Below are 7,554 nucleotides of genomic sequence, written 5' to 3'. Positions count from 1 at the left end.
TGGCATCCATGTGTGCTTCATGGATTTGATACACAGTGAATCACCATTGGAACAGAAATTGGGTGGCACATGGTAGAACAAAATATTGACATTTCATAGCATCACCTCCTGGTTTCTGCCTCACTGGGGAAAGGAAAACTACCATGACAGTTGGAATAGTGGTGAATAAGAGCCTGTGTTCTGGCCGGAGACTGCTGGGAGTGAACCCCTGCACTGCTGACTAGCCAAACAGCCCCACTGAGCTACAGTGTCCTCATCTGGAAAATGGGACATCGTACTTGTACCTACTTCATAGATGGCTGTGAGGATGAAATGAAATAATACGGGCCAAGCCCTGGCATATAGCAGAATCACAATGATGCAAGGGAATTGGAAGTCTCTTGGCTGTCAATATGATTACTGTTCTCTAATCCTCCTAAAGATTCACTTCTCATCTGTCTCTGTTGCCTGAGGTTTTCCTAAATACACCAAACATGCAGGGTGTCCCTGCTCAGAGAGAAGCCGTGAGGATCAGTTAACTCACAGAACCCAGTGCAGTGCACAAGTCCTCCCACATCCTCAGGACATGCTTATGAGCAAATGAATGTTGAAAGAAATGTGCTCTCAACCTCTGGGAATTAAAAAACATACACATTAGTCTTACTAAGCAAGGGATTTAAATATTCTCATATGTGCAATACAATAGAACCATCAGATCCTTAGGTTTTGAAAATACAACAACTCACTGAAATTAATGAAAGTGTCTGGAGGTCAGCGGTTCTCAAATTTTACTACCTAAGAGTCTCCTGATAAGTAAAAAAATTCCCAAAGAATCAGAATCGGTAGATCTGGGCAGAACGCAGTCATCACCATTTTAAACCAATCTCCCAGGTGGTTCTGATGCAACACTTCAGGGCAGCGTAAAAGCCTTCACTGAGAAACTCTAGAGGTAAAACTTAAAAATGTGAAGGGTACCCATCTAGAAGCAAGAACGTCCTTGTTCTTTTATTTTTAAGTTTCCTTCTTCTTTCTCCAGTGGGTGAAAGAGTGACAGGCTTGAAATTACCTTCAGTCAAGGACTGGGCTGGGAAAGCCTGGGCCAGGCAAGTTCTGGTGTTGTACAAGTGCAGACACGCTTAAAGGGTTTGCCACAAAGATTCAGAGTTACCTGGACATCCTAATGCCCGAAAAGCATCCAAAAGAATACTTCTGGATTGTGAAGCTAGAAGCCCATCTGTTTCTCAGTCTGACATTTTGGGAGGACCATATTTTCTCCATCAGGACTAAAGAAAGAAATAGTCTGCATTGCCATTGTAAATAATTCAAAATCTGAGAGGGCTTAATGTGAACCACAAGAATATGACCTGCAGTCACACGCAAGTCCAAGAAGAATGTGTCTAGATCAGCATTAAAAATATATTACTAAGAGATATATGCTAGACCCATCAGTCTCCAGGGGAGAATTTTCTGTATATCTGCATGACTTTTCAGGAAATGAAACCTCCCAGGGTCTGGATGCCACCTTTAACCTCCAGCTTGAGGTCACCAGTCTGTCCCAGCACGACATGCTGCTACAGGGTGTCACTCCCCCTTTCCCACTAATCTGTTGTAAATGTTGCTGTGAAAGGGTCTTAAGATTCAGCTATTAATCAGAACTAATTTAACAGGCTGTTGATGCCAGGAATGAAATTTTTTCAATTTGCAAAGCAGGGATAAGCAGATCAAGGAGAATGGTACGATTTCACAGGAAATACATTAAGCTTCCCACGCCTGCCTAAAGCGCTTACTGAGGCTCACCAGGGCGCAGCAAGGTGTGTTTGGGTGGATACATTACCAGCCCACAGAGAGTAATTATCAGGAACTTATAAACCATAGCAGGTGGAAGTTTCGACAAAATTTTCCTGACCTGGAAAGAAGGGTCACGATGCTATAATCTCTTTTAAAAATCTCATTGAAGTTTTAGCTCCACAAATTTTACACAAATGGTGCTACAGAAATGGTATTTTCTGCACTTAAATCTGCTTTATTTCCTCTTTTCATACTAAAGCTATGAGAAGTTACAAACTTATTAATTATCATTTGAGGCGCCAGACTTCAGACAGGAGGCTGATAAATGACTAAAATCATTTGCGATATACTGGAAATGTAGACAATCTGTGCTGAGTGAGAAGCTATGTTCTTGAAGAGATTTTCCAACAAATAACTGAACTGACCTCACCCGAGAACTCTCACTGCCTGTGCGGATTCCAGGTCACCTAGCAGTGTGTGGGTGCTCTTCTAAATGCAAGAATCTCTTTACTTTTTCACTCTAAGATTTCTTCTTTTTTTTCCCCCTGTAGATGAATGGATACTAAGATTGAAATTACCTTCAGTCATAGATTGGGAACTTTCCCCTGCACAGGGTTAGCATCTCCTCTGTAACATTGTGTAAGATTTAATGTGATCATCTCCAAGTCAGGAGGGACTGTGAGCTGCGTCATTTGCAGGCTCAATGTTAGATGAAAATTGTTCAAAAAGCAGGAGAAAGTGCCACAAAAGGTATTAAAATACAAAGCTTTTTCCCTTTTCCCTGTGTTCTCTCTCTCTCACCTTGTCACAGTGTTTGTTTGTTTTCACTCTTTTTTCCCTTTTCTTATTGTGGTAATAGACACATAAAATTTGCCATTGAACCTTTTTTTTTTTTTTTAAATGTTTACACATTACATCTCCAGCATACAGTTCAGTGGTACCAAATACATTCCATTGTTGTGCAGCCACCACCAGTCATGACATTTTTTATTTGCTATTTAATGTCATTCTAAGTAAATAAAAATTAAACATTTAAATGGCTAGCATGAATTTTAACATCGTGCAAAGCCAGTTTTAAATGCAAATGTCAGAGCATTTAACTCATTTGTGCAATCATCGAAATCACACAGATGTATTTTGTCCCTGGAGGATGACTTGAGCTGGCCAGAGAAAACAATCACAGATTCAGGAAGGTTGGGAAGGAAGAGCAGGCCTCCCAGGCACACAGCGGCTCAAGGGAGCTGGCTGGGACTGGGTATCTGGCCCGGGGATACTTCAGAGCCTCAAGGTGCTGAGGAGTCCTGCCCCATGTGCCCTCTCAGGCCTGATGATGGCTGCTGATACCCCATCCCACCAGCTGATGGACCCACACATTGTTGTTTCCTGGCTTGGGGCAGGCCCTGGGGGATCTCCCCTTCCCACCAGAGGAACCCCCAGCTGGCTCAGGTGGGGGACACCCCCAAGGTATTGCAACCTTTGTGCTAGGTAAACGGATCCGGGTGGGCAATAGGTCCTTCCCTCTTTGAGTTGTGGTCCCTACCCTATGTCCACTACATACACTGCAGCACTGCCAGTCCTGGGCGGGATGGCCACTGCTGTGCCCTGCCCCCAAGGTGCTGCAGGATAGATGCATCCAACCGCGAATCTCCCCACCTGCACCTGGGCGCTTCCTGAGGTAGAGGGTGGCAGTGGTCACGGGGCAGGCACAAGGAGGGGAGACCAGGCAGGTCCCAGGTTCCGGGGAGCAGAAGAGTGGGCTGAGAACCCACCCCTAGGGAGCTGGGGATACAGGGTGGGGAGAGGGAGGAGGAGGGAGTAGGGAGGAGGAGGCAGTGGGAAGCAGGGCTCCCTGAACAGTCTCCAAGCTTTCCCGCCCAGTGCATGCTCCAGTGTGCCACTGCCCCATCAGACTTCACCTACAAAACAGTTTCAGGACTGGGCTGCAGACCATTAAACCACAAGCGCAGGGTCCTTCTGAGAGTGGGACCCTGTGGGACTACACCGGTCATGCGCTCGTGGTGCCCTGGGTGCAGGAGCAAAGAACAAGGAAGCGGGAGGAACAGCAGCACCGCCCATCAGCCAGGCCGGCCCCGCCCACTCCCAACTCCAGAACAAGGTCCTGCCCGACCCAGGACCGTCTCTGTGAAGAGTGCCTTTACTCTCTGGACAAAAGCCTTTCCTTCTCTTTACTATTGCCCTACTTTTCGCATAGCCCTCTTTTCTTCCTCCTCCTCCCTTTCCTGCCAACTCTGGATTTTAAGCCTGGTGCTTTGACCCGACCACCGGTGCTGGGGGCAATGTGGACAGCACTGCTTCCCGACACAGTTCTAAATTCAACATGCTTGTGGCTTCTTTTTAGAGTTTCCTTTGCTGCTTTTCCCCTCCTTGCTGCCCTTCTGCCTCAGTCTGTCTGAGCGACGGGAGATGGGAGATTTTTAAATTATGCTTCACAGTGAGTTAAGGTGACATTCTCTGCCTGGCCAGGTGCGGTGTGGCTTCAGCAGTCCATGCTGGTGAGGCTCTTTCAGCTCCAGGGGTGGGGCTGAGGGTGCTGCTTTCTAGGATTGTGGGACGCCCAAGAAGAAAGGAGACAGGGGGAAAAGCTGGAGAAAGCCACAGAAGCAGAGAAAATGTAAGGAAGGGACGTGGGAAGGTGTGTAAGGGGAAGAGATGGAAGGAGGGTGGCAATGAAGGGAGGGAGGGAGGGAAGAGAGGGAGAAGGAAGGAAGGGAGCCAGCTCTTTGCCAGCTCTACCCACGGGATTCCAGAGACTAGAGGCTTGATCTGGTAAAGCTGCTGCCCCCTAGTGGATAATACTATGCACACAGGCGCCGAGACAAGACTGAGGATCCCAGGGGGGAGGAGGAGCGTCAGCACCACGTCTCTTGCTCTCTGAAAATGTGACTCTGCTTATGAGTCTTCCCAGAGCACAGCCCGATGGATTATCGCCCTGTGACGGGGCGGGGGCTCCGGAGGGAACTGGGGTGTTGGTTAAATGGGACAGAAGAAGAGCGATGGCAAATCCCCCCTGGAGCTCCCAGCAGGACCAGAGCTGTGTTGGGAAGAGCTGGGACTTCTCATTCCCAAGAATCTCTACACAAATGAACTGTTTTTCCAGGGTGATCAAAGTTGGGGCTGTGTGAGTCAGGTGTACTCACAACCTCAAGTCTTGAAAGCCTTTTCTTCCTAGCAGTCTTATAATAAACCACTGTCTGAGGTCTTGTGGAGAAAGCACCACAAAGTCTCGAATTGTTCGAGAAGGGAGAAGGGAGAAGGGCACCTTGCCACCTGGCAGACTCACAGCCTAGAGATGACACATTGCTCCCTGGAAGAGCCCAGTGTACCCCCCAGAGATCCAGACTCACAAGAAGCTGCAGGCCCTCCTGTTCTTTCTGTCCCCTCAGTGATTAGTATCTCTTTCCAGGGGAAGATTTCACATTTGAATTATGATACAGACCCCACTGAGATCTTCCTCACAGCAGTAGCAAAACCTCATTTGCTGAGGGAACAATATGACCCCTGCCAAAGTCCTGGAGTATCTGATACGTTTACTGAGGTCTCTTCCGTGACCAGTAAGATATGAGAACAACATTTATCTCTCATTCAAGAGAGGAAGCTAAACCGTGCTAGTGAAGATGACCCTGCTCTTCTTAGAACAGACTTCCTGAAAACAGCGGTCCGTGGCTCACCCGCATCAGAATTACATGGAATGATGGTTTAAGAACTAGATTTCTGCAACCCCACTGCAGAACTACTGAATCTCTGTGGGTGAGGGGTCAGCATGCACATTTCAGTGAGCAGAGTTTGTCATCACATATTCAGTAAATCAGCGCTTGGAGCAGAGGTGGTCAAACTTGAGCAAGCCTCACAGTCACCCAGAAGCCGGTAAAACAGCCTGCAAATCTGCATTTCTAACAAGTTCCTGAGTGATACTGATGCTAGTTTGGGGACCACATGTGGAGAACCACTGGGTTAGAACAATTATAACAATTTAGTCTCGTGTCAGTCAGGTGTAGCCTACTTACTGTTCTCAGGAAGCCCAGAGGATCAGAATGTGGGGGGCAGTGGTGGGGGGGATGCTGTCCTGTCCCTCTGGGAGGTGAATGTCTGGGGATGCAGGGCAAGGCCCTCTAGCCCCCACGCCAGGCCAGTCAACACAGGGCCCCAGGGGGCAAATGTGGGCTGGTCCATGTGTCTGTCAGATAACCAGACCAGGCCTCTGGAGGCTGGCTCTTCAGACTCTCGGGAGCTCAGTTTGGTTTTAGGTAACAGTGGGATCATACGTCTGTCCAGTGGCAAGACATGAAGGATACAGTCGATCCCAGAACTAGGCTGGAATAATGAGAAGCACCCAAGAAGGCAGTCTTCATCACCATGGCTAACAGCTAGCTGCACATGTTCCCATGGCAACAGGCCACAAGGCCTCCAGGCTGACACCTCAGGGGTCTCAGGTCTCTGATGCTCCCTTTCCTCCATCTAGAAGGTGTGTAAGGCTGAGACCTCCACAGACCACGGAGCACGTGCTGGGTGGGCTGTGGTTCCCCGCCACCCACAGTGTCTGTCTCCTCCCCTCCTGACTCAGGCTCCTGTAGTTACCAGTATGGCCACTAGAGGTCTCAGCAGGACAATGATTACCCCGGGAAGGGGCCAGGAAGGACCTGGAAGGATGAAGCCTGAAAAGTGCTTTCCTCCACCCTCCTGGGCTCTCCAGCAAAGTGAAAAGTAAGGTGGGGGGCTCATGACGGCTGCCTGCCTGTCTAGTATCCTCAATGTGACAAAGGGTCTTGCACGGCTGCCCAGGGATGTCATTTTCCCCTTCATTCAGCGCTATGGTCATCATGTGAGAAGGAAGGGTAACACTAGGGCAATGATGCTTGCAAGGGGGCCTGCAAGAACCTTACCATGATTTCCAACAGCTGCTCCCTCCCAGTGACATGGCTGACTGGCATTTTTCAGTCCTATGTGAGGTGCCATGCAAATGCAGCTCTAAGAGTCCTCTAGTACAACCCTTCCAGCCAGATTTGCTCCCCGCAAAAAGCCCCTACTCCACCAAAATGCTGGAGCTGAACTTCTGTGCCAGTAATATTTTCTGAGGTCACAGCTCTCTGTAGTGCTGCATTTTGTCCAGCAGCATTAGAACCTAAGAAGTGCACAGAAAGTTATTCACCTCTGTGATTTCCCCCATCCTGTCCTGCTCTTCCCACCCAACTTTGAATCAGCATCAGATCCAGGGAAGACAGCTGCAGACCAGATGGGCTGTCTTGGAAAAAGTTGCATGTTAAGCCAAACTTGATCTGTGGAAACTGAAATGGGCCAAATGTTAAATCAGTGATGATTCTTGGCTTTATAAGAAAGATTCATCATAAAAATGCCATGGATTTACCACAGAAAAAGAAAGCTCTGTTAAAATGACATTGCATATTTGGTTAATCTCGGTATTTCTATAATTTTATGTGAACAAGGAGTGGACCTCAAAACTCTGCTGGAAGCTGGCAAGTGTGGGTCTCTATTGTTGCCTTAACTGGCTTTCAAATTATTCTCAGACTGCCTCAGAGACTCCCCTGGCCCTGTTAGCTTAGTAAGCAATACACTGAAAGGAGACAATGTGACTTCGTTCACCTACTGAGTCTCTGTAAGTTCCATAGCTCTAATCAGTGGTGTCATGGAAGGGAGAGCAGTGGAGACTAGCACTTCAGCAACTCCAGAATGCAGACATCAGCGTAGCTGGGCAGCCACGGCTGTGTCGTAGGTCTGTGGAGAGGAGGGCAGGCTACTCACCTCTCACCT

The 7,554-nt window shown here is 48.2% G+C and overlaps 1 protein-coding gene across 4 annotated transcripts in view; it reads right to left on the bottom strand.

The window, feature by feature from the left end:
- LHFPL3 (LHFPL tetraspan subfamily member 3) overlaps positions 1-7,554 on the bottom strand; it is a 554,580-nt gene that overhangs the window by 62,224 nt on the left and 484,802 nt on the right. The gene's annotated exons all lie outside the window — the stretch shown is intronic.

Source organism: Camelus bactrianus, chromosome 7 (genome assembly GCF_048773025.1).
Source record: "Camelus bactrianus isolate YW-2024 breed Bactrian camel chromosome 7, ASM4877302v1, whole genome shotgun sequence".
Lineage (NCBI taxonomy): Eukaryota > Metazoa > Chordata > Mammalia > Artiodactyla > Camelidae > Camelus > Camelus bactrianus.
This window is presented reverse-complemented; position numbering and strand designations above follow the sequence as displayed.